Source organism: Carassius gibelio, chromosome A1 (genome assembly GCF_023724105.1).
Source record: "Carassius gibelio isolate Cgi1373 ecotype wild population from Czech Republic chromosome A1, carGib1.2-hapl.c, whole genome shotgun sequence".
Classification (NCBI taxonomy): Eukaryota; Metazoa; Chordata; class Actinopteri; order Cypriniformes; family Cyprinidae; genus Carassius; species Carassius gibelio.
The window spans coordinates 20,047,790-20,075,499 of NC_068371.1; the positions used below are offsets into that span (position 1 = coordinate 20,047,790).

General features: G+C 34.9%; 2 long non-coding RNA genes across 2 annotated transcripts in view; both read left to right on the plus strand.

The window, feature by feature from the left end:
- LOC128017293 (uncharacterized) overlaps window positions 1-27,710 on the plus strand; it is a 148,779-nt gene that overhangs the window by 18,011 nt on the left and 103,058 nt on the right. The window lies entirely within an intron of this gene.
- On the plus strand, window positions 4,389-27,039 carry LOC128017332 (uncharacterized). The gene is made up of 3 exons (XR_008184425.1): window positions 4,389-5,497; window positions 20,759-20,848; window positions 26,735-27,039. It is a non-coding gene; the product is annotated as an uncharacterized LOC128017332 (long non-coding RNA).

Consider the following 27,710-nt stretch of genomic DNA (forward strand, 5'->3'; position numbering starts at 1 on the left):
TATTTTTTTATGTTACATTAATAAATCTCTATGGCAACACCATTTAAGCTATCCTAAACCCATTCACAATTTAACATCTCAGTATATTGGCATCATGTTGAAAAAGGAGTATGGAGTAGTATGAGGAGGAGTATGAATTCATTTACAGGCTGATTTTATCATAAATCCACAATAAAATTTATTTTTCTGTTCTGTATCAATCTGTGTTGTTGTTTGTTTATTTTTATCTTTTATTTTTCATAGGAAGATAACTGATCCTTTACTCTCCTTTTTAATAAATGTGCTTATAAACCAAAAACAAGCTATTTATAGCTGTATTTATAAACTGCTTACTACTGACTATTAATATTGGGACAAGGCTTTATAAAGCATGAACTGACTATTTACTTTTTGAGTTTGAAATTATTATTTGCAGCACAAATTAGGGTTTTTTAGGATTTTTAAAAATCCCTAAAACTGTCAGAAAAGGATAAGGCCTAAGATTTCTATGTGAGTGGCTACATTTATTTGTTTTATAACTATAATGCATAAACTATGAAATTATACAAAATGTATAAAAAAGTACAACAGTCATTGTTTTCCAATGTTTTTTTTTTTTTTTTTTTTTTTTTTTTTTTTGGATTTACATTAAAAAAAATTAGCCTACTGCAATCATTCTAAACAGCTTGAATAAAACCTGTTAATATTTATTATAGACCACTGTAACTGTGTATAATCTAACAAACAAGTTTATTATGAAAATAAAAGTGTGTACACCAGATAAATTGGACGATAAAGAAATTGCTAACAATAGTATAATAGAGCATGTTTTAGGTTTTTAGGCGTTTAGATGCAGATATGGACAAATCAAATGTAAAATAAAATGTAATTGATTTAATTAAATATAGATTAATTCTTGTTAGAGCAAAATAATAAATAAATAAATAAATACGTACACACATTAAAAAAGCAGCCAAGATGAATGAATTTCATTTTTTATATAGATTAAAATTGAAGACAGAAGCAGCTGGTATATGCGGTCACTTAATATTAAAATCCAGTAGATCCACTTCAGATATATTTCTCAACAGTTTATGTTCACGTGGCTGTTTTCGTTTATAGTCGCCAAGCTATTATGTGTTTTGAAATAATCTTGTCCGTGATGTGTTCGTTCGTACGACGAAAGCCAGAATCCTGCAGCTCGAGAGATATGTTATTCTGCCAGTCTCGCTTTCAAATAGTCTTGCGCACTTAAACGGGTCACAAACACCTGCATTTACCTCTTGATGTGTTACAATGGGTTTATTGTGTGCATTTGTGGTAATGTTTTATTTAAAAAAGCTCTTAAACAAGAATAAATTCGTTTGTTTTGAGCTCGACACTGTAAGCGCTGATCGGAGGCGTGATTTCAGATAGGCAGCTGCAAATATTTCATTTTCACACAAACAGTTCAAAAACATCTGAATTTAGCTCTTGGTGTGTTCTAATTGGTTGATTGTGTGATATCGCTGTAATAATTTATTTTTAAAAGCTATAAAACAGGAATAAATTAGTTTTTTTCTGAGCTCTTTACTCCAGACGCTCGTGATCACAGCGGTGATTCATCTCTCCTATTTCTCACGTATCTCTGGCCAGAAATAATTTATCCATGAGCCCTGAACCGGTAATAATCAGATATGTTGGTTTAGCTTGTCAGTGTGAATTAAATCTAAGTATTTATTTGTATTTTTAACCGATTTAAAAATGAAAGTAAAAGTCCGGTAATTGCACCTGTAGGGGCGCAATTTCTCTCAGACAATGGAAGTCTGAAGCACACATACTCAAACAGAGGGACAAAGTGAGATGAGATGTCTGAGAGTTTTTTAATTTTCTGTTATCCATACAGTGTTGTAAAGTCTTGAAACTATGCATATTTCCTCAGAATGACTTTTTCATCTGTATGAAAAAATTCTTTGACGTGTTTGGAAGCTGCATTTTAAAAATACAATAATGATTCCCTTTGTAAGGTAATTTCAAAAAATCACCACGGCAAAACCATTCAAGCTATCCAAAATCCATTCACAATTTAAGTTCCTATCAGAAATACTGATGTGTGTTCAGAGTTTTGTGAAATTCTAAGTATGTTATTTGCCTCAAAATCACCTGAGAAGTATTCCAGTTTGACATGTTGCCACGCCAACAATTTTTTAGATATCAATATCCCCCTTGCAGATTTATATCGGCTGTGTTTTAACATTATTCTGATGAAGTTTGAAGCAAATCGAGTAATAATAAGATGCTGAATTCAAATCATTTTGAAAATGACACACTTCCTTCTGCCAGTTGGTGGCGCTATAACTTTGACTCCTAATAGTCACATATATGCGATCGACATCATACAACGAATAATCTGATGAAGTTTGATTAAAATCAGGAAATGTATGTGGACGGTATTAGACACTTCCTGTTTCTCATTTCTCGCCATAATTTCAACGCCTCGCCACGAGCAAACCGTTCGAGATATCAAAAATCCCCTGGCAATTTTTCATCCCCAGTGTCTTGAGATCATGTTGACCGAGTTTGGCGGCAATCGAGAAAAAAACCTATGACAAGTATTTCAAATTCCAGAGCATGCGCTTTTTACATAACTCTAAATAGCTGACTTCCTGTTGGGTGGAGCCTATGACATGCAATACGAAAGTTGTTCGGCACGATGAGATCTATATGTGTACTGAGTTTCATATGAATATGTGCAAGTATGTGTGAGCTATACATCAACATTTCTGACTGTGTTCCAGGGGGCGCCGTAGAGCCCCTGTGCCACGCCCGGGTCCCAGCCTCTGCAGGCTCCTAAAGGCCACAGATTCCAAAGTGTGCGCAAATTTTCAAGAGTTTTTGAGTATGTTAAGGACCCCAAAAGCCCCCACAACTTTGACGAAAAATTTGAATACTTAACCCTAAATAGCCAACTTCCTGTTGGGCGGAGCCCATGATATGCAATACAAAAGTTGTTTGGATTGATGAGATTTATATGTGTACCGAGTTTCATACGTCTACGAGCAAGAATGTATGATATATGGCCCTCCATATTCCAGGGGGCGCTGTAGAGCCCCTGTGCCACGCCCGTGTATCAGTCTCTGCCCGGCCCTAATGGCCGCAGGTTCCAATCTGTGTGCCAATTTTCAAGACTTTTTAAGCACGTTAAGGGCCCCAAAAGCCCCCGAGACGTTGGAAAAAAATAATAATAATAATAATAATAATAATAATAATAATAATAAAAAATAATCCTAAGGAAAACAATAGGCCTCTCGCCCTTTGGGCTTGAGCCCTAAATATAGCTGCAAGCAGCGATGGCGGGCTCAAGCCACCAGTGCCATCGCCACCCCGGTGGGATCAGGTAAACTGTGCCCAGCGGGCACATGCATTCACAATATCCCTCTGGCAGTGAGGTTTTAAAGGATATGGCAGTTAAAGGGTTAATCCGAATCATCTAGACTTTAAAATCACATTCACAGAACAATATATATATATATAACTTTAGTAACACTTTACAATAAGATTCCATTCATAAACATTATGTTAACATGAACAATATTTATATAGCATTCATTCATGTCAGTTAATATTCCAAACTTAAACATTAAAACATTGTTTTATTGTGATTTTTTTCCAAGCACATTTTACCAATTCCAAACCATATCAATCTTAATAACTACCATTATTTTTTATTTAATCATTTATGAGTGCTATACAATAGTCCAGGAAAGCTGGAAGAGAAAAACAGGTCAAGAAGAACTAACAAAAAGAATTGCAAAATAATTAGGAAATAATGTGAAGATTAATTTTTAGTCAATTCTGCAAGACAGACTTTCAGGAAAGGAGGTGGAATAAAAATGAGCTCCTAAATCTTAATCCTCAAACCATCGAACAAGAGGAGGTGGTGCTGGTCCTTCACGAGTCTCTTTAATCTGTTCATAAAGCCTATATATAAAGCCTTAATATATAGTATTTCACAATACTTCATGGTATTCTAATTAAATCATTTTTTGGAATCTTAAGTCTCTCAGAGCCTGACACCGAGTAATTCTGGAGACTCCAGGAAAGTGGCAGTTCTGTAAAATGTTGGCGCTGGAGACTAAATGCTCCCTGATAGTTTCACACCTAATTCACTTAACACACACACACACACATTACCTACAGTGACAGAGGGACAGAGTGACATCAGATGTATGATAGTTTTTTAATTTTCTATCATCCATATAGTGTTGTATAGTCATGAAACTATTGTCATGAGACCAGTCATTCTGAGGAAATATGCCTCAGAATGACTGGTCTTCTATGTGTACATTTTTTTTGAAGTGTTTAGAAGCTGCACTTTAAAAAAATAAAAAGACATTTACTGGTTCCTTTTTTACTATTATTTCAAAAAATCACCACGACAAAACCATTCAAGCTATCCCAAATTCATTCACACCTGTTCTGTAAGATTAATTCTTTAAACAGTGGTAAAAGAGGATGTGGTGCTGAACCTTCAAGAGTCACTCAAAACGTATCTGTCCATAAAGCCTATAAAGAATTATTCTTAATATACAGTTCACAATACTTCAGCTTGTTATTCTAATTTAGTGAGGGTCATTTTATCAGTAAAATTCCTAAAATACATATTATTTTATTTGAAAGATTTCTATAAATTATTTAAATCATACTCGTTTCTACAATAATTATTTAAAAGTAATCCTATAGCTCCCTCTGGTGGCCATTATAGGTACTAAGAATTGCAAGCTTGATTTATAAGTTATGATAGTTTTAATTTTATGCTGGCTCTTGAAAAGGATAAAGCTATGAAACTTACTGTGCTTCCTTCAAATGAGGACTTCTACTTATATAAAAAATTATGAAGAGTTAGAATGAAAAATTTTAAAGATATAGTAAAATAACTATTGTATTTTTTATGTTACTTTAATAAATCTCTATGGCAACACCATTTAAGCTATCCTAAACCCATTCACAATTTAACATCTCAGTATATTGGCATCATGTTGAAAAAGGAGTATGGAGTAGTATGAGGAGGAGTATGAATTCATTTACAGGCTGATTTTATCATAAATCCACAATAAAATTTCTGAGTTCTGTATCAATCTGTGTTGTTGTTTGTTTATTTTTATCTTTTATTTTTCATAGGAAGATAACTTACTCTCCTTTTTAATAAATGTGCTTATAAACCAAGGACAAGCTATTTATAGCTGTATTTATAAACTGCTTACTACTGACTATTAATATTGGGACAAGGCTTTATAAAGCATGAACTGACTATTTACTAATGAGTGCAGTTATTATAAAGTGTTATCAATGCATTTGCTAATGTTAACAAATTAGACATTATTTTACAGTGTTATCAAATCCTTAAATGACTCATAAGCATTTGTGAAAGTTCTGCTTGCATTACAGCTTAGTATTGATCTGTGAGCTGAACAGATTTACTGTTACATCCATGAGATTATGTAAATTCAAATAAATATAATGTCACAGGATGTCATAGGTCAGTATCAAATGAGTTTGAAATTATTATTTGCAGCACAAATAAGTTTTTTTTAGGATTTTTAAAAATCCCTAAAACTGTCAGAAAAAGTTTAAGGCCTAAGCTATTTCTATGTGAGTGGCTAAATTTATTTTTGTTTTTATAATTGTAATACACAAACTATGAAATTATACAAAATGTATAAAAAGGTAAATAAATAAATACGCACACATTAAAAAAGCAGCCAAGTCGAATGAGTTTCCTTTTTTATATAGATTAAAATTGAAGACAGAAGCAAGTGGTAAATGTGGTCACTTTAATATTCAAATCCAGTAGATCCAGTTTATGTTCACGTGGCTGTTTTCGTTTATATTCGCCAAGCTATTATGTATTTTGAAATAATCTTGTCCGTGATGTGTTCGTTCGTACGACGAAAGACAGAATCCTGCAGCTCCAGAGATACATGTTATTCTGCCAGTCGCGCTTTCAAATAGTCTTGCACACTTAAACTGGTCACAAACACCTGCATTTACCTCTTGTTGTGTTACAGTGGGTTTATTGTGTGCATTTGTGGTAATATTTTATTTAAAAAAGCTCTTAAACAAGAATAAATTCGTTTGTTTTGAGCTGGACACTGTACCCGCTGATCGGAGGCGTGATTTCAGATAGGCAGACACAAATATTTCATTTTCACACAAACAGTTCAAAAACATCTGAATTTAGCTCTTGGTGTGTTCTAATTGGTTGATTGTGTGATATCGCTGTAATAATTTATTTTTAAAAGCTTTAAAACAGGAATAAATTCGTTTTCTCTGAGCTCTTTACTCCAGACGCTCGTGATCACAGCGGTGATTCATCTCTCCTATTTCTCACGTATCTCTGGCCAGAAATAATTTATCCATGAGCCCTGAACCGGTAATAATCAGATATGTTGGTTTAGCTTGTCAGTGTGAATTAAATCTAAGTATTTATTTGTATTTTTAACCGATTTAAAAGTGAAAGTAAAAGTCCGGGAATTGAACCTGTAGGGGCGCTATATCTCTCAGACAATGGAAGTCTGAAGCACATATACTCAAACAGAGGGACAGAGTGAGATGAGATGTCTGACAGTTTTTTAATTTTCTGTTATCCATACAGTGTTGTAAAGTCGTTAAACTATGCATATTTCCTCAGAATGACTTTTTCATCTGTATGAAAAAATTCTTTGACGTGTTTGGAAGCTGCAATTTAAAAATACAATAATGATTCCCTTTGTAAGGTCATTTAAAAAAATCACCACGGCAAAACCATTCAAGCTATCCAAAATCCATTCACAATTTAAGTTCCTATCAGAAATACTGATGTGTGTTCAGAGTTTTGTGAAATTCTAAGTATGTTATTTGCCTCAAAATCACCTGAGAAGTATTCCAGTTTGACATGTTGCCACGCCAACAATTTTTTAGATATCAATATCCCCCTTGCAGATTTATATCGGCTGTGTTTTAACATTATTCTGATGAAGTTTGAAGCAAATCGAGTAATAATAAGATGCTGAATTCAAATCATTTTGAAAATGACACACTTCCTTCTGCCAGTTGGTGGCGCTATAACTTTGACTCCTAATAGTCACATATATGCAATCGACATCATACAACGAATAATCTGATGAAGTTTGATTAAAATCAGGAAATGTATGTGGACGGTATTAGACACTTCCTGTTTCTCATTTCTCGCCATAATTTCAACGCCTCGCCACGAGCAAACCGTTCGAGATATCAAAAATCCCCTGGCAATTTTTCATCCCCAGTGTCTTGAGATCATGTTGACCGAGTTTGGCGACAATCGAGAAAAAAACCTATGACAAGTATTTCAAATTCCAGAGCATGCGCTTTTTACATAACTCTAAATAGCTGACTTCCTGTTGGGTGGAGCCTATGACATGCAATACGAAAGTTGTTCGGCACGATGAGATCTATATGTGTACTGAGTTTCATATGAATATGTGCAAGTATGTGTGAGCTATACATCAACATTTCTGACTGTGTTCCAGGGGGCGCCGTAGAGCCCCTGTGCCACGCCCGGGTCCCAGCCTCTGCAGGCTCTTAAAGGCCACAGATTCCAAAGTATGCGCAAATTTTCAAGAGTTTTTGAGTATGTTAAGGACCCCAAAAGCCCCCACAACTTTGACGAAAAATTTGAATACTAAACCCTAAATAGCCAACTTCCTGTTGGGCGGAGCCTATGATATGCAATACAAAAGTTGTTTGGATTGATGAGATTTATATGTGTACCGAGTTTCATACGTCTACGAGCAAGAATGTATGATATATGGCCCTCCATATTCCAGGGGGCGCTGTAGAGCCCCTGTGCCACGCCCGTGTATCAGTCTCTGCCCGGCCCTAATGGCCGCAGGTTCCAATCTGTGTGCCAATTTTCAAGACTTTTTAAGCACGTTAAGGGCCCCAAAAGCCCCCGAGACGTTGGAAAAAAATAATAATAATAATAATAATAATAATAAATATAGCTGCAAGCAGCGATGTCGGGCTCAAGCCATCAGTGCAACGCCACCCCGGTGCCATCGGGAAAATTGTGCCCAGCGGGCATAAGCATTTACAGTAACCCTCTGACAATCAAGTTTTAAGGGATGCGGCAGTTAAAGGGTTAATCCGACCAATCTAGACTTTGAAATCACATACACAGAACAATATATATAACTTTAGTAACACTTTATTTTACTATTTATAAAAAATGTATAAGGTGTGCATTGTAGCTGACACCTATATGAACACATTACAATTGTTTTGTGACTGCAAGTCTTCTCAAATGCTATTGAGCTTCAAATTTGCATTTGAGCCCATGTGTAAAAGTAGCATAATTTACATATGACTTACAGTTTGTTGTAATAAATATCAAACATTCAAATTAATTGTGCATTATAGCTGTCACCTAGATGAACAATTACAGTTGTTTTTATGACTGTAAGTCATTCTCTTCAAATGCTACTGACGTTAGAAAAGTGTATAACAATATCACATGTAACTTTAGAGACGGTCCCTAAATTTGAGACTCTCGAATGGGAGAATGGCGCATGTTTTTTTTTTTTTTTGAGCAACTGGGATGGTGCCCCCTCTGGGAGTTGGTGCCCTACGAAGACTGCATACTCTGCATATAGGGAGAGGCGGTACTATCTGGAAGATATATTACTCAAACCATCGTACAAGAGGAGGTGATGCTAGTCCTTCAAGAATCGCTCAAAAGCTATTCAAGTGTACGGTTTCCTTTTATTGCATCTTGAAATAAATATTTCTGAATTCTGAATCAAACTGGGTTGTGTTTATTTATTTATTTTATAAGACAACTGAGACTTTAATCTCCTTTGTAATATATGTGATTTTAAACCAAGAACAATTTATTTATAGATTTATTACTGCTTAATAATGACTATTCTTAAGGGAAAAGGCTTTATTATCATGAACTATTTACTAATGCTTAGCTAATGAGTGCAGTTATTATAAAGTGTTACCAATGCATTTACTAATGTTAACAAATTAATAATTTATTAGTGTTTTGTAATGATTTTAATGACCTATAAGCATTTGTGAAATAGTTTTGCTTGCATTGCAGCTTTATCTGTCAGTTGAAGAGTTTTATTGTTACATCCATGAGATTAATAAATGTCATGTCAAGTCACAGGTTGTCATAGGTCAGTATCAAATGAGTTTGAAATTATTATTTGCAGCACAAATAAGGATTCTTAGGATGTTTTTAAATCCCTAAAACTGTCAGAAAAGGATAAGGCCTGAGATATTTCTTAACCTGTAATGAAAGGGAAAAAAACACCACCATTAGCAACAACAAAAACAATAACAATTTAAAATACAGATTTTTTTTTCCTGATTATTAAAGGGATGATTAGGTCTCTCTCTCTCTCTCTCTCTCTCTCTCTCTGTCTCTCTCTCTCTGCCAGATAGCCCCTCCCCTCCCTACAATCCACACACACTGTCAGTCACCAAAAATTCAGTCAGTCACCAACCCCCTCACACTCCCCCTCCCTTCCCTCACACAGAGTGGCCAGAGTGAGATCATGTCAGTTGGGAAGTCTGACAGTTTTTTAATTTTCTGTTGTCCATACAGTGTTGTAAAGTCGTGAAACTATGCATATTTCCTCAATGATTTGATCTCTGTATGAAAAAATGCTTTGAAATGTTTGGAAGCTGCAATTTAAAAATACAAGCCAATTAATGATTCCCTTTTTACTGTCATTTCAAAAAATCACCACGACAAAACCGTTCAAGCTAACCAAAATCCGTTCGCAATTTAAGTTCCTCAATGTTTTTTCTTCATGTAGACAAAGTTTGGTGTGTATAGTGTACTTCCCCTGTGAGGAGTATGCATTAATTCACAAAATAATTTTCCCAAAAATCCATATTCAAATCAAAATAGCGGACTTCCTGTTGGTTGTAGCTTATGACTGTGAATTAGAAAGTTGTCCGTCTTGATAAGAACAATTTATGTACCAAGTTTGGTGTCTGTAGCTAAAACTAAATAAAATGCATTATTATTATTATTATTAGCTGTACACTTGATAATTTTTTTTAAATATAAACTTATGCAATTGTGTATATATATATATATATATATATATATATATATATATATATATATATATATATATATATATATATATATATATATATATATAAATTCAAGTGTACAGTTTTCTTTTATTGCATCTTGAAATAAATATTTATGAGTTCTGTGTTTGTTTATTTTATTTATTTTATTTTTTAGGAAGATTACAGCCTTTAATCTCCTAAAAATAAATGTGCATATAAACCATGAACAATTTAATTATAGCTGTATTTATAAAATGCTTACTAAAATATTAATTTTGGGAGAAGGCTATATAAAGCATGAACTGACTATTTACTAATGCTTAGCCAAGGAGTGCAGCTATTATGAAGTGTTACCAATGCATTTACTAATGTTAACAATTGAGACATTATTTTAAAGTGTTACCAAATCCTTAAATAATTTAAAAATGTTTTATGATTTCATTAACCTATAAGCATTTGTGAAATAGTACTGCTTGCATCACAGCTTAGTCTTCATCTGTGAGCTGAACAGTTTTACTGTTACATCCTTGAGATTATGTAAATTCAAATAAATGTCATGTCATAGGATGTCAGAGGTCAGTATCAAATGAGTTTGAAATAATTATTTGCAGCACAAGTATTTTTAGAATTTTTTTTAATCCCTGAAACTGTCAGAAAAGGATAAGGCCTGAGAGATTTCTTAAGCTGTAATGAAAACAGCACAATTAGCAACAACAACAAAAAAATAACAATTTAAAATACAGTTTTTTTTTCTTCTGGTGATTAAAGAGATTTTTAAGTCTCTCTCTCTCTCTCTCTCTCTCTCTGTCTGTCTGCCACTCAGCTCACACACCTCCCCCACTCACACTCACACACACACAGTCAGCACACATACATTCCCCACACAGAGTGACAGAGTGAGATCAGATGTCTGACAGTTTTTTAATTTTCTTTTAATCATACAATGCTGTAAAGTCATGAAACTATGAATATTTCCTCAGAATCACTGGTTTTCTAAATGAAAAATGTTTTTTAAAGGTTTGGAAGCTGCAATTTTTTAAATACAAGACGATTAATGTTTCACTTTTTACTGTTATTTCAAAAAATCACCACGACAAAACCGTTCAAGCTATCCAAAATCCATTCGCAATTTAAGTTCCTCAATGTTTTTTCTTCATGTAGACAAAGTTTGGTGTGTATAGTGTACTTCCCCTGTGAGGAGTATTCATTAATTCACAAAATAATCTTACCAAAAATCCATATTCAAGTCAAAATAGCCAACTTCCTGTTGGTCGTAGCTTATGACTGTGAATTAGAAAGTTGTCCGTCTTGATAAGAACAATTTATGTACCAAGTTTGGTGTCTGTAGCTAAAATTAACCCCCCCACTTTTGACAAAAGGTGGCGCTATAGAGTGCCTCTTCCACGCCCTTTTAAAAGCTGTTGCCATGGTCTAGCTATCTTTAATACTGATATCTGTTTCGAGTTTCATGTAAATCTGAGCTTGTTATCTGCCTAAAAATCACCAGAACAGCACATTCACGTTTGATACGTTGCCATGGCAACAATATATTAGATATAAATATCCCCACAACAGATTTTCTTCGGCCGTGTTTTGTCATTATTCTGATGAAGTTTGAAGCAAATCAAGTAAAAATAAGATGCTGAATTCAAAGCGTTTTGAAAATGATTCACTTATATATGTATATATATATATATATATATATATATATATATATATATATATATATATATATATATATATATATATATATATTCAAGTGTACAGTTTTCTTTTATTGTATCTTGAAATAAATATTTCTGAGTTCTGTGTTTGTTTATTTTTATTTATTTTATTTTATTTTTTAGGAAGATTAAAGCCTTTAATCTCCTCAAAATAATTGTGCATATAAACCATGAACAATTTAATTATAGCTGTATTTATAAAATGCTTACTAAAATATTAATTTTGGGAGAAGGCTATATAAAGCATGAACTGACTATTTACTAATGCTTAGCTAAGAAGTGCAGCTATTATGAAGTGTTACCAATGCATTTACTAATGTTAACAATTGAGACATTATTTTAAAGTGTTACCAAATCCTTAAATAATTTAAAAGTGTTTTGTTATGATTTCATTAACCTATAAGCATTTGTGAAATAGTTCTGCTTGCATTACAGCTTAGTCTTCATCTGTGAGCTGAACAGTTTTACTGTTACATCCATGAGATTATGTAAATTCAAATAAATGTCATATCACAGGGTGTCAGAGGTCAGTATCAAATGAGTTTGAAATTATTATTTGCAGCACAAATAAGGTTTCTTAGGATTTTTTTTTAATCCCTGAAACTGTCAGAAAAGGATAAGGCCTAAGATATTTCTTAAGCTGTAATGAAAACAGCACAATTAGCAACAACAACAAAAAAATAACAATTTAAAATACAGTTTTTTTTTTTCTGGTGATTAAAGAGAAGTCTTTCTCTCTCTCTTTCTCTCTCTCTGTCTGTCTGCCACTCAGCTCACACACCTCCCCCACTCACACTCACACACACACAGTCAGCACTCATTACATTCCTCAAACAGAGTGACAGAGTGAGATCAGATGTCTGACAGTTTTTTAATTTTCTTTTAATCATACAGTGCTGTAAAGTCATGAAACTATGCATATTTCCTCAGAATCACTGGTTTTCTAAATGAAAAATGTTTTTTAAAGGCTTGGAAGCTGCAATTTAAAAATACAAGACGATTAATGTTTCACTTTTTACTGTTATTTCAAAAAATCACCACGACAAAACCGTTCAAGCTAACCAAAATCCGTTCGCAATTTAAGTTCCTCGATGTTTTTTCTTCATGTAGACAAAGTTTGGTGTGTATAGTGTACTTCCCCTGTGAGGAGTATTCATTAATTCACAACTGTAAAATCTCAAAAATACACATTCAAATCAAAATAGCCGACTTCCTGTTGATCGTAGCTTATGACTGTGAATGAGAAAGTTGTCCGTCTTGATAAGAACAATTTATGTACCAAGTTTGGTGTCTGTAGCTAAAACTAACCACCCCACTTTTGACAAAAGGTGGCGCTATAGAGTGCCTCTTCCACGCCCTTTTCAAAGCTTTTGCCATGGTTTAGCTATCTTTAATACTGATATGTGTTTCGAGTTTCATGTAAATCTGAGCTTGTTGTCTGCCTAAAAATCACAAGAACAGAACATTCAAGTTTGACACATTGCCATGGCAACACTATATTAGATATAAATATACCCACAACAGATTTTCTTCGGCCGTGTTTTGTCATTATTCTGATGAAGTTTGAAGCAAATCAAGTAAAAATAAGATGCTGAATTCAAAGCGTTTTGAAAATGATTCACTTCCTGCTGCCAGTTGGTGGCGCTATAACTTTGACTCCTAATAGTCACATATATACGATCGGTATCATACAACGAACAAACCAATTAAGTTTGATCAAATTCAGGAAATGTATGTGGATGTTATTAGACATTTCCTGTTTCTCATTTCTCGCCATAATTTCAACGCCTCGCCACAGGCAAACCGTTCGAGATATCAAAAATCTCTTCGCAATTTAGCATCCCCAATGTTTTGAGATCGTGTTCACCGAGTTTTGTGGTGAACGGGTGGAGTTCCTCAGAGGAGTATATCAAATTCCAGAGCATGTGTTTTTCATAAAACCCTAAATAGCCAACTTCCTGTTGGGCGGAGCTTATGACATGCAGTGTGAAAGTTGTTTGGTTTGATGAGTTATATATATGTACCAAGTTTCATATGTATACGTGCAAGTATGCATGATATATGGCCCTCAGTACTACAGGGGGCGCTGTAGAGCCCCTGTGCCACGCCCGTGTATCAGACTCTGCCCGGCCCTAATGGCCGCAGGTTCCAAGGTGTGTGCCAATTTTCAAGAGTTTTTGAGTATGTTAAGGACCCCAAAAGCCCCCGAAACCTTGGAAAAAAATTAGAAGAATAAAGAAAAAAAAAAAAAAAAATAATCCTAAGGAAAACAATAGGGCTCTCGCCCTCCAGGCTTGAGCCCTAATAATAATAATAATAATAATAATAATAAAAAATAATCCTAAGGAAAACAATAGGCCTCTCGCCCTTTGGGCTTGAGCCCTAATAATAATAATAACAAATAATCCTAAGGAAAACAATAGGGCTCTCGCCCTCCAGGCTTGAGCCCTAATAATCCTAAGGAAAACAATAGGGCTCTCGCCCTCCAGGCTTGAGCCCTAATAATAATAATAATAATAATAATAATAATAATAATAATAATAATAATAATAAACGGAGCAATCCCAAGAGGGTCCTCACACCATCGGTGCTCGGGCCCTAATAATAAACAGAGCAGATACAATAGGGTCCTCACACCATCGGTGCTCGGGCCCTAATAATAATTAAAGCTGCAAGCAGCGATGAACGGGCCCTCGCACCCGGGCTCACCGGCAGCGAGTGGCTTTAGTAAATAGGTGAACGCTGAGAAATATGCGTTTAAACTCATAAATATAAGTGGAATATTTCAAAGTATATTCCATATATGTGCCGAACTTCCTGTTTCCAGCAGGTGGCGCTATCATTATAATGGAATATTGGCCTTCAGATATGTTCAGGCCAGGACTCTTATCAAACATGTGAAGCTTGGGGAAGAACGAACTTTATATACCTGAGTTAAAAAAAAAACTTCTCTTCATATGGTGATACATGAAATTTTGTCATGGCACTATGGACATAACCTTTAACAAAGAAGATCTCCACAATTTAACATTGCACAAGGCCTTTAGATTAGACTGATCACAAAAAATACATTCATGTCAAAAAATTTCTAGGAGTAGTTTGTTGCAGCATAAAATGTTTCACTTCCTGTTGCCAGCAGGTGGCGCTATGACTATAACTGAATATGGGCATGTAGATCTGTTAAGGGCAGCAGTCTTAACTAACATGTGACGTTTGGGGCAGATTGGACATTGTATGTCTGAGTTACAGCAACTTCCTTTTTCATGGCGAAACATCGAAATTTGTCAGGCCGCCATGGACCCGCCCTTTAACGAAACGTCAAGTCCTTCGCAATTTATTATCACAAAGGGCTTTAGATTACACTGACTAAGTTTGGTGTTGATCTGAAAAAATCTCTAGGAGGAGTTCGTTAAAGTACAACCCCTGAAAATGGCAAAAACAACACCAATTTTGAAGGGAAAATTCAAAATAACCGACTTCCTGTTGGGATCCGGATTTCGTACCAAGAGACTTTTTTGTAGGTATTGGAGTGTTACATGTGTGTACCAATTTTTGTACATGTACGTGAAACACAGCTCGAGGCGCACTCCGTTGAAAGTGTATAGGTGGCGCTATAGAGCCATTCTGCCAAACCCGGTGGAAAATTGGCCTGCAGATCTGTTCAGGCCAGGACTCTTATCACACATGTGAAGTTTGGGGAAGATCGGACATTTTATGCCTGAGTTATAACATCTTTTATTCCCATGGCGTGACATCGAACTTCGTCGCGGCGCCATGAACAAGCCTTTTAACGAAAACTCAAGATCTTCACAACTTAACATCGCACAGGCCTTTAGATTAGACTGACCACAAAAAACACATTGATGTCATAAAATTTCTAGGAGTAGTTCGTCGCAGCGTAAAATATGTCACTTCCTGTTGCCAAAAGGTGGCGCTATCACTATAACTGAATCTGGGCATGTCAATCTGTTCAGCTTCGGAGTCTCATCAAACATGTGAAGTTTGGGGCAGATTGGTCATTGTATGTCTGAGTTATAGCAACTTCATTTTTCATGGCGAATCATCGAAATTCGCCAGGCCGCCACGGACACGCCCTTCAACGAAAACTCAAGATCTTCGCAATTTAACATCGCAAAGGCCTTTAGATTAGGCATACCAAATTTGGTGTTGATTTGAAGAACTCCCTAGGAGGAGTTCGTTAAAATACAACACATGGAAATGACCAAAATTACACAAAAAATGCTCATAATATTAAAAATAACCGACTTCCTGTTGGGTTTAGAATTTCGCTCCAAGAGTCTTTTTTGTAGGTATTGGTGTGTTACATTTGTGTGCCAATTTTCGTGCATGTACGTGAAACATAGCTGGAAGGCTGTTGATTTTCTTAGTATAGGTGGCGCTGTCGAGCCATTTTGCCACACCCTCTTCTGAATCCTATATCAGACGAAAATTTTCACCAGGTTTGACGCGTGTGCAAAGTTTCATGACTTTTTGAGCATGTTAAAGCCCTCAAAAATGCGATTCATTCGGGAGAAGAAGAAGAAGAAGAAGAATAATAATAATTAAAGCTGCAAGCAGCGATGAACGGGCCCTCGCACCCGGGCTCACCGCCATCGTGTTGCTTTAGTAAAAAGGTGAACGTTGAGAAATATGCATTTAATGTCCTAAATATAAGTGGAATATATCAAAGTATATCCCATATATGTCCCAATCTTACCGTTGCCAGCAGGTGGCGCTATCATTATAATGGAATATTGGCCTTCAGATGTGTTCAGGCCAGGACTCTTATCGAACATGTGAAGTTTGGGGAAGATTGAACATTTTATGCTTGAGTTACAACAACTTCTCTTGCTGTGGCAAGACATCAAATTTTGTCATGGCGCCATGGAAACGCCCTTTAACAAAAACTCAAGATCTCCAAAAGTTAACATTGCACAGGCCTTTAGATTAGACTGACCACAAAATATATGTTAATCTCAAAAAAATTATAGGAGTAGTTTGTCGCAGCGTAAAACATGTCACTTCCTGTTGCCAATAGGTGGCGCTATGACTATAACTGAATGTGGGCATGTAGATCTGTTAAGGGCAGAAGTTTTATCTAACATGTGAAGTTTGGGGCAGATTGGACATTGTATGTCTGAGTTACAGCAACTTCCTTTTTCATGGCGAAACATCGAAATTTGTCAGGCCACCATGGACACGCCCTTTAACGAAATCTAAAGATCTTCGCAATTTAACATCGCAAAGGGCTTAAGATTACACTGACCAGGTTTGGTGTTGATCTGAATAAATCTCTAGGAGGAGTTCGTTAAAGTACAACCCCTGAAAATGGCAAAAACAACGCCAATATTGCAGAGAAAATTCTAAATAACCGACTTCCTGTTGGGATTCGGATTTCGTACCAAGAGACTTTTTTGTAGGTATTGGTGTGTTACATGTGTATACCGATTTTTGTACATGTACGTGAAACATAGCTCGAGGCGCACTCTGTTGAAAGTGTATAGGTGGCGCTATCGAGCCATTTTGCCACACCTGATGGAATTTTGGCCTTCAGATGTGTTCAGGCCAGGACTCTTATCACACATGTGAAGTTTGGGGAAGATCGGACATTTTATGCCTGAGTTATAACATCTTTTATTCCCATGGCGAGACATCGAACTTCGTGACGGCACCATGGACACGCCTTTTAACGAAAACTCAAGATCTTCACAACTTAACATCGCACAGGGCTTTAGATTAGACTGACCACAAAAAATACATTGATGTCATAAAATTTCTAGGAGTAGTTCATCGCAGTGTAAAATATGTCACTTCCTGTTGCCAATAGGTGGCGCTATGACTATAACTGAATATGGGCATGTCAATCTGTTCAGGTCAGGAGTCTCATCAAACATGTGAAGTTTGGGGCAGATTGGTCATTGTATGTCTGAGTTATAGCAACTTCCTGTTTCATGGCGAATCATCGAAATTCACCAGGCCGCCAAGGACACGCCCATTAACGAAAACTCAAAAGCTTCGCAATTTAACATCGCAAAGGCCTTCAGATTAGGCATACCAAATTTGGTGTTGATCTGAATGAATCTCTAGGAGGAGTTCGTTAAAATACAACGCATGGAAATGACAAAAATGACACAAAATTTGCTCATAATATTAGTAATAACCGACTTCCTGTTGGGTTTCGGATTTTGCTCCAAGAGACTTTTTTGTAGGTATTGGAGAGTTACATGTGTATACCGATTTTCATACATTTACATGAAACGTAGCTCGAGGCGCACACCGTTGAACGTGTATAGGTGGCGCTGTTGAGCCAATTTGCCACACCCACTTCTGAAACCCATATCAGACGTAAATTTTCGCCAGTTCTGAGGTGTGTGCAAAGTTTCATGACTTTTCGAGCATGTTTAGGCCTTCAAAAATGCGATTCATTTTGGAGAAGAAGAATAATAATAATAAATATAGCTGCAAGCAGCGATGGCGGGCTCAAGCCACCAATGCCATCACCACCCCGGTGGCATCAGGTAAACTGTGCCCAGCGGGCACATGCATTCACAATATCCCTCTGGCAGTGAGGTTTTAAAGGATAGAGGGGAGCGTAGAGGGGAGCGTGCATTTGCAGTGGCTGGGCCACGACTCTGGAATACCCTGCCTTTAGAGATCAGACTGGCCCCTTCCTTGTCTATTTTTAAATCTTTGCTAAAAACTTTTTTATTTTCCTTAGTGTACTGACTACTGTGTTATGCTACATTTTGAAATGGGTGGTTTTAAATTTTTTGTCTGGTCTATTTTTATGTATGTGTAATATTCTTGCTCTTATGTTAAAGCACTTTGGTCAGCCAGGAGGCTGTTGTAAATGCGCTATACAAATAAATTGAACTTGAACTTGAACTTGAACTTGATATGGCAGTTAAAGGGTTAATCCGAATCATCTAGACTTTAAAATCACATTCACAGAACAATATATATATATATATATATAACTTTAGTAACACTTTACAATAAGATTTCATTTATAAACATTATGTTAACATGAACAATATTTATATAGCATTCATTCATGTCAGTTAATATTCCAAACTTAAACATTAAAACATTGTTTTATTGTGATTTTTTTCCAAGCACATTTTACCAATTCCAAACCATATCAATCTTAATAACTACCATTATTTTTTATTTAATCATTTATGAGTGCTATACAATAGTCCAGGAAAGCTGGAAGAGAAAAACAGGTCAAGAAGAACTGACAAAAGAATTGCAAAAGAATTAGGAATTAATGTGAAGATTAATTTTTAGTCAATTCTGCAAGACAGACTTTCAGGAAAGGAGGTGGAATAAAAATGAGCTCCTAAATCTTAATCCCGGATTCTGGAAGATATATTCCTCAAACCATCAAACAAGAGGAGGTGGTGCTGTTCCTTCACGAGTCAGTCTAATCTGTTCATTAAGCCTATATATAAAGTCTTAATATATAGTATTTCACAATACTTCATGGTATTCTAATTAAATATTTTTTTGGAATCTTAGATCTCTCAGAACCTGACACATTGTAATTCTGAGACTCCAGGAAAGTGGCAGTTCTGTAAAATGTTGGCGCTGGAGACTAAATGCTCACTGATAGTTTCACACCTAATTCACTTAAAACACACACAAACACACACACACAGTGACAGAGGGACAGAGTGACATCAGATGTATGTTTTTTAATTTTCTGTCATCCATATAATGTTGTATAGTCATGAAACTATGCATATTTCCTCAGAATGACTTGTCTTCTATGTGTACATTTTTTTGAAGTGTTTAGAAGCTGCACTTTTTTTTACTGGTTCCTTTTTTACTATTATTTCAAAAAATCACCACGACAAAACCATTCAAGCTATCCAAAATTCATTCACACCTGTTCTGTAAGATTAATTCTTTAAACAGTGGTAAAAGAGGATGTGGTGCTGAACCTTCAAGAGTCACTTAAAACGTATCTGTCCATAAAGCCTATTAAGAATTATTCTTAATATACAGTTCACAATACTTCAGCTTGTTATTCTAATTAAGTGAGGGTCATTTTATCAGTAAAATTCCTAAAATACATATTTTATTTGAAAGATTTCTATAAATTATTTAAATCATACTCGTTTCTCCAATAATTATTTAAAAGTAATCCTATAGCTCCCTCTGGTGGCCATTATAGGTACTAAGAATTGCAAGCTTGATTTATAAGTTATGATAGTTTTAATTTTATGCTGGCTCTTGAAAATGATAAAGCTATGAAACTTACTGTGCTTCCTTCAAATGAGGACTTCTACTTATATAAAAAATTATGAAGAGTTAGAATGAAAAATTTTAAAGATATAGTAAAATAACTATTGTATTTTTTATGTTACTTTAATAAATCTCTATGGCAACACCATTTAAGCTATCCTAAACCCATTCACAATTTAACATCTCAGTATATTGGCATCATGTTGAAAAAGGAGTATGGAGTAGTATGAGGAGGAGTATGAATTCATTTACAGGCTGATTTTATCATAAATCCACAATAAAATTTCTGAGTTCTGTATCAATCTGTGTTGTTGTTGTTTGTTTATTTTTATCTTTTATTTTTCATAGGAAGATAACTGACCCTTTACTCTCCTTTTTAATAAATGTGCTTATAAACCAAGGACAAGCTATTTATAGCTGTATTTATAAACTGCTTACTACTGACTATTAATATTGGGACAAGGCTTTATAAAGCATGAACTGACTATTTACTAATGAGTGCAGTTATTATAAAGTGTTATCAATGAATTTGCTAATGTTAACAAATTAGACATTATTTTACAGTGTTATCAAATCCTTAAATGACTCATAAGCATTTGTGAAAGTTCTGCTTGCATTACAGCTTAGTATTGATCTGTGAGCTGAACAGATTTACTGTTACATCTATGAGATTATGTAAATTCAAATAAATATAATGTCACAGGATGTCATAGGTCAGTATCAAATGAGTTTGAAATTATTATTTGCAGCACAAATAAGTTTTTTTTAGGATTTTTAAAAATCCCTAAAACTGTCAGAAAAAGGTTAAGGCCTAAGCTATTTCTATGTGAGTGGCTAAATTTATTTTTGTTTTTATAATTGTAATACACAAACTATGAAATTATACAAAATGTATAAAAAGGTAAATAAATAAATACGCACACATTAAAAAAGCAGCCAAGTCGAATGAGTTTCCTTTTTTATATAGATTAAAATTGAAGACAGAAGCAAGTGGTAAATGTGGTCACTTTAATATTCAAATCCAGTAGATCCAGTTTATGTTCACGTGGCTGTTTTCGTTTATATTCGCCAAGCTATTATGTATTTTGAAATAATCTTGTCCGTGATGTGTTCGTTCGTACGACGAAAGACAGAAACCTGCAGCTCAAGAGATATGTTATTCTGCCAGTCGCGCTTTCAAATAGTCTTGCACACTTAAACGGGTCACAAACACCTGCATTTAGCTCTTGTAGTGTTACAATGGGTTTATTGTGTGCATTTGTGGTAATATTTTATTTAAAAAAGCTCTTAAACAAGAATAAATTCGTTTGTTTTGAGCTCGACACTGTACGCGCTGATCGGAGCGGTGATTTCAGATAGGCAGCCACAAATATTTCATTTTCACACAAACAGTTCAAAAACATCTGAATTTAGCTCTTGGTGTGTTCTAATTGGTTGATTGTGTGATATCGCTGTAATAATTTATTTTTAAAAGCTTTAAAACAGGAATAAATTCGTTTTCTCTGAGCTCTTTACTCCAGACGCTCGTGATCACAGCGGTGATTCATCTCTCCTATTTCTCACGTATCTCTGGCCAGAAATAATTTATCCATGAGCCCTGAACCGGTAATAATCAGATATGTTGGTTTAGCTTGTCAGTGTGAATTAAATCTAAGTATCTATTTGTATTTTTAACCGATTTAAAAGTGAAAGTAAAAGTTCGGGAATTGAACCTGTAGGGGCGCAATTTCTCTCAGACAATGGAAGTCTGAAGCACATATACTCAAACAGAGGGACAGAGTGAGATGAGATGTCTGACAGTTTTTTAATTTTCTGTTATCCATACAGTGTTGTAAAGTCGTTAAACTATGCATATTTCCTCAGAATGACTTTTTCATCTGTATGAAAAAATTCTTTGACGTGTTTGGAAGCTGCAATTTAAAAATACAATAATGATTCCCTTTGTAAGGTCATTTAAAAAAATCACCACGGCAAAACCATTCAAGCTATCCAAAATCCATTCACAATTTAAGTTCCTATCATAAATACTGATGTGTGTTCAGAGTTTTGTGAAATTCTAAGTATGTTATTTGCCTCAAAATCACCTGAGAAGTATTCCAGTTTGACATGTTGCCACGCCAACAATTTTTTAGATATCAATATCCCCCTTGCAGATTTATATCGGCTGTGTTTTAACATTATTCTGATGAAGTTTGAAGCAAATCGAGTAATAATAAGATGCTGAATTCAAATCATTTTGAAAATGACACACTTCCTTCTGCCAGTTGGTGGCGCTATAACTTTGACTCCTAATAGTCACATATATGCGATCGACATCATACAACGAATAATCTGATGAAGTTTGATTAAAATCAGGAAATGTATGTGGACGGTATTAGACACTTCCTGTTTCTCATTTCTCGCCATAATTTCAACGCCTCGCCACGAGCAAACCGTTCGAGATATCAAAAATCCCCTGGCAATTTTTCATCCCCAGTGTCTTGAGATCATGTTGACCGAGTTTGGCGGCAATCGAGAAAAAAACCTATGACAAGAATTTCAAATTCCAGAGAATGCGCTTTTTACATAACTCTAAATAGCTGACTTCCTGATGGGCGGAGCCTATGACATGCAATACGAAAGTTGTTTGGCACGATGAGATCTATATGTGTACTGAGTTTCATATGAATATGTGCAAGTATGTGTGAGCTATACATCAACATTTCTGACTGTGTTCCAGGGGGCGCCGTAGAGCCCCTGTGCCACGCCCGGGTCCCAGCCTCTGCAGGCTCCTAAAGGCCACAGATTCCAAAGTGTGCGCAAATTTTCAAGAGTTTTTGAGTATGTTAAGGACCCCAAAAGCCCCCACAACTTTGACGAAAAATTTGAATACTAAACCCTAAATAGCCAACTTCCTGTTGGGCGGAGCCTATGATATGCAATACAAAAGTTGTTTGGATTGATGAGATTTATATGTGTACCGAGTTTCATACGTCTACGAGCAAGAATGTATGATATATGGCCCTCCATATTCCAGGGGGCGCTGTAGAGCCCCTGTGCCACGCCCGTGTATCAGTCTCTGCCCGGCCCTAATGGCCGCAAGTTCCAATCTGTGTGCCAATTTTCAAGACTTTTTAAGCACGTTAAGGGCCCCAAAAGCCCCCGAGACGTTGGAAAAAAAAAAAAATAATAATAATAATAATAATAATAATAATAATAATAAAAAATAATCCTAAGGAAAACAATAGGCCTCTCGCCCTTTGGGCTTGAGCCCTAAATATAGCTGCAAGCAGCGATGTCGGGCTCAAGCCATCAGTGCAACGCCACCCTGGTGGCATCGGGAAAACTGTGCCCAGCGGGCATAAGCATTTACAGTAACCCTCTGACAATCAAGTTTAAAGGCATGCGGCAGTTAAAGGGTTAATCCGACCAATCTAGACTTTGAAATCACATACACAGAACAATATATAGAACTTTAGTAACACCTTATTTTTATATTTATTTAAATATGTATTACTGCTTAATAATGACTATTATTAAGGGAAAAGGCTTTATAATCATGAACTATTTACTAATGCTTAGCTAATGAGTGCAGTTATTATAAAGTGTTACCAATGCATTTACTAATGTTAACAAATTAGACATTATTTTACAGTGTTACCAAATCCTTGAATAATTTATTAGTGTTTTGTAATGATTTTAATGACCTATAAGCATTTGTGAAATAGTTTTGCTTGCATTGCAGCTTTATCTGTCAGTTGAAGAGTTTTACTGTTACATCCATGAGATTAATAAATGTCATGTCACAGGTTGTCATAAGTCAGTATCAAATAAGTTTGAAATTATTATTTGCAGCACAAATAAGGATTCTTAGGATGTTTTTAAATCCCTAAAACTGTCAGAAAAGGATAAGGCCTAAGAGATTTCTTAACCTGTAATGAAAGGAAAAAAACGCCACCATTAGCAACAACAAAAACAATAACAATTTAAAATACAGATTTTTTTTTCCTGATTATTAAAGGGATGATTAGGTCTCTCTCTCTCTCTCTCTCTCTCTCTCTGCCAGACAGCACCTCCCTACAGTCCACACACACTGTCAGTCACCAAAAATTCACAGTCACCAACCCCCTCACACTCCCCCTCCCTCTCCCCCTCCCTTTCCTCACACAGAGTGGCCAGAGTGAGATCATGTCAGTTGAGAAGTCTGACAGTTTTAACATTTTCTTTTATCCATACAGTGTTGTAAAGTCGTGAAACTATGCATATTTCCTCAGAATGACTTGTCTTCTATGTGTACATTTTTTTGAAGTGTTTAGAAGCTGCACTTTAAAACAATAAAAGACATTTACTGGTTCCTTTTTTACTGTTATTTCAAAAAATCACCACGACAAAACCATTTAAGCTATCCAAATTCATTCGCAACTGTTCTGTAAGATAAATTCTTTAAACAGTGGTAAAAGAGGATGTGGTGCTGATCCTTCAAGGGTCACTCAAAACTTATCTGTCCATAAAGCCTATTAAGAATTATACTTAATATACAGTATTTCACAATACTTCAGCAAGTTATTCTAATTAAGTGAGGGTCATTTTATCAGTAAAATACATAAAATACATATTTTTCTTTGAAAGATCTCTATAAATGATTTAAATCATACTCGTTTCTACAATAATTATTTTAAAGTAATCCTATATCTCCATCTAGTGGCCATTATTGGTACTAAGAATTGCGAGCTTGATTTATAAGTTATGATAGTTTTAATTTTATGCTGGCTCCTGAACATAATAAAGCTATGAAACTTATTGTGCTTCCTTCAAATGATGACTTCTACTTATATAAAAAAATATGAAGAGTTGGAATGAAAAATTGTAAAGATATAGTAAAATAACTATTGTATTTTTTTTATGTTACTTTAATAAATCGCTATGGCCACAACATTTAAGGTATCCTAAACCCATTCACAATTTAACATCTTCAGTATATTGGCATCATGTTGAAAAAGTTTGGTGTGAACTACTCTTCTTGGAGGAGTATGAATTCATTTACAGTCTGATTTTATCATAATTCCACAATAACATTTCTGAGTTCTGTATCAATCAGTGTTGTTGTTTGTTTATTTTTATCTTTTATTTTTCATAGGAAGATAACTGACTCTTTACTCTCCTTTTTAATAAATGTGCTTATAAACCAAGGACAAGCTATTTATAGCTGTATTTATAAACTGCTTACTACTGACTATTAATATTGGGACAAGGCTTTATAAAGCATGAACTGACTATTTACTAATGAGTGCAGTTATTATAAAGTGTTACCAATGCATTTACTAATGTTAACAAATTAGACATTATTTTACAGTGTTATTAAATCCTTTAATGACTTATAAGCATTTGTGAAAGCATCTTAGTCTTGATCTGTGAGCTGAACAGTTTTACTGTTACATCCATGAGATTTTAAAAATGTAGATACATGTCATGTTACAGGATGGAATAGGTCAGTATCAAATGAGTTGAAATTATTATTTGCAGCACAAATAAGTATTTTTAGAATTTTGTTTTTAATTCCTGAAACTGTCAGAAAAGGATAAGGCCTAAGAGATTTCTTAAGCTGTAATGAAAACAGCAATGTTAGCAACAACAACAAAAAATAACAATTTAAAATACTTTTTTTTTTCTGGTGATTAAAGAGATGATTAAGTCTCTCTCTCTCTCTCTTTCTCTCTCTCATTGTGTCTGCCACTCAGCTCATGCCCATCCCCCACTCACACACACACACACTCAGTCAGCACACATACATTCCTCAAACAGAGGGACAGAGTGAGTTGAGATGTCTGACAGTTTTTTTATTTTCTTTTAATCATACAGTGTTGTAAAGTCATGAAACTATGCATATATCCTCAGAATGATTTGATCTCTGTATGATTTTTTTTTTTAAGTGTTTGGAAGCTGCAATTTAAAAATACAAGACAATTAATGATTCCCTTTTTACTGTCATTTCAAAAAATCACCACGACAAAACCGTTCCAGCTAACCAAAATCTGTTCGCAATTTAAGTTCCTCGATGTTTTTTCTTCATGTAGACCTAGTTTGGTGTGTATAGTGTACTTCCCCTGTGAGGAGTATTCATTAATTCACAACTGTAAAATCTCAAAAATACACATTCAAATCAAAATAGCCGACTTCCTGTTGATCGTAGCTTATGACTGTGAATTAGAAGTTGTCCGTCTGTGTTGTTGTTTGTTTATTTTTATCTTTTATTTTTCATAGGAAGATAACTTACTCTCCTTTTTAATAAATGTGCTTATAAACCAAGGACAAGCTATTTATAGCTGTATTTATAAACTGCTTACTACTGACTATTAATATTGGGACAAGGCTTTATAAAGCATGAACTGACTATTTACTAATGAGTGCAGTTATTATAAAGTGTTATCAATGCATTTGCTAATGTTAACAAATTAGACATTATTTTACAGCGTTATCAAATCCTTAAATGACTCATAAGCATTTGTGAAAGTTCTGCTTGCATTACAGCTTAGTATTGATCTGTGAGCTGAACAGATTTACTGTTACATCCATGAGATTATGTAAATTCAAATAAATATAATGTCACAGGATGTCATAGGTCAGTATCAAATGAGTTTGAAATTATTATTTGCAGCACAAATAAGTTTTTTTTTAGGATTTTTAAAAATCCCTAAAACTGTCAGAAAAAGTTTAAGGCCTAAGCTATTTCTATGTGAGTGGCTAAATTTATTTTTGTTTTTATAATTGTAATACACAAACTATGAAATTATACAAAATGTATAAAAAGGTAAATAAATAAATACGCACACATTAAAAAAGCAGCCAAGTCGAATGAGTTTCCTTTTTTATATAGATTAAAATTGAAGACAGAAGCAAGTGGTAAATGTGGTCACTTTAATATTCAAATCCAGTAGATCCAGTTTATGTTCACGTGGCTGTTTTCGTTTATATTCGCCAAGCTATTATGTATTTTGAAATAATCTTGTCCGTGATGTGTTCGTTCGTACGTCGAAAGGCAGAAACCTGCAGCTCGAGAGATATGTTATTCTGCCAGTCGCGCTTTCAAATAGTCTTGCACACTTAAACTGGTCACAAACACCTGCATTTACCTCTTGTTGTGTTACAGTGGGTTTATTGTGTGCATTTGTGGTAATATTTTATTTAAAAAAGCTCTTAAACAAGAATAAATTCGTTTGTTTTGAGCTGGACACTGTACGCGCTGATCGGAGGCGTGATTTCAGATAGGCAGCCACAAATATTTCATTTTCACACAAACAGTTCAAAAACATCTGAATTTAGCTCTTGGTGTGTTCTAATTGGTTGATTGTGTGATATCGCTGTAATAATTTATTTTTAAAAGCTTTAAAACAGGAATAAATTCGTTTTCTCTGAGCTCTTTACTCCAGACGCTCGTGATCACAGCGGTGATTCATCTCTCCTATTTCTCACGTATCTCTGGCCAGAAATAATTTATCCATGAGCCCTGAACCGGTAATAATCAGATATGTTGGTTTAGCTTGTCAGTGTGAATTAAATCTAAGTATTTATTTGTATTTTTAACCGATTTAAAAGTGAAAGTAAAAGTCCGGGAATTGAACCTGTAGGGGCGCTATATCTCTCAGACAATGGAAGTCTGAAGCACATATACTCAAACAGAGGGACAGA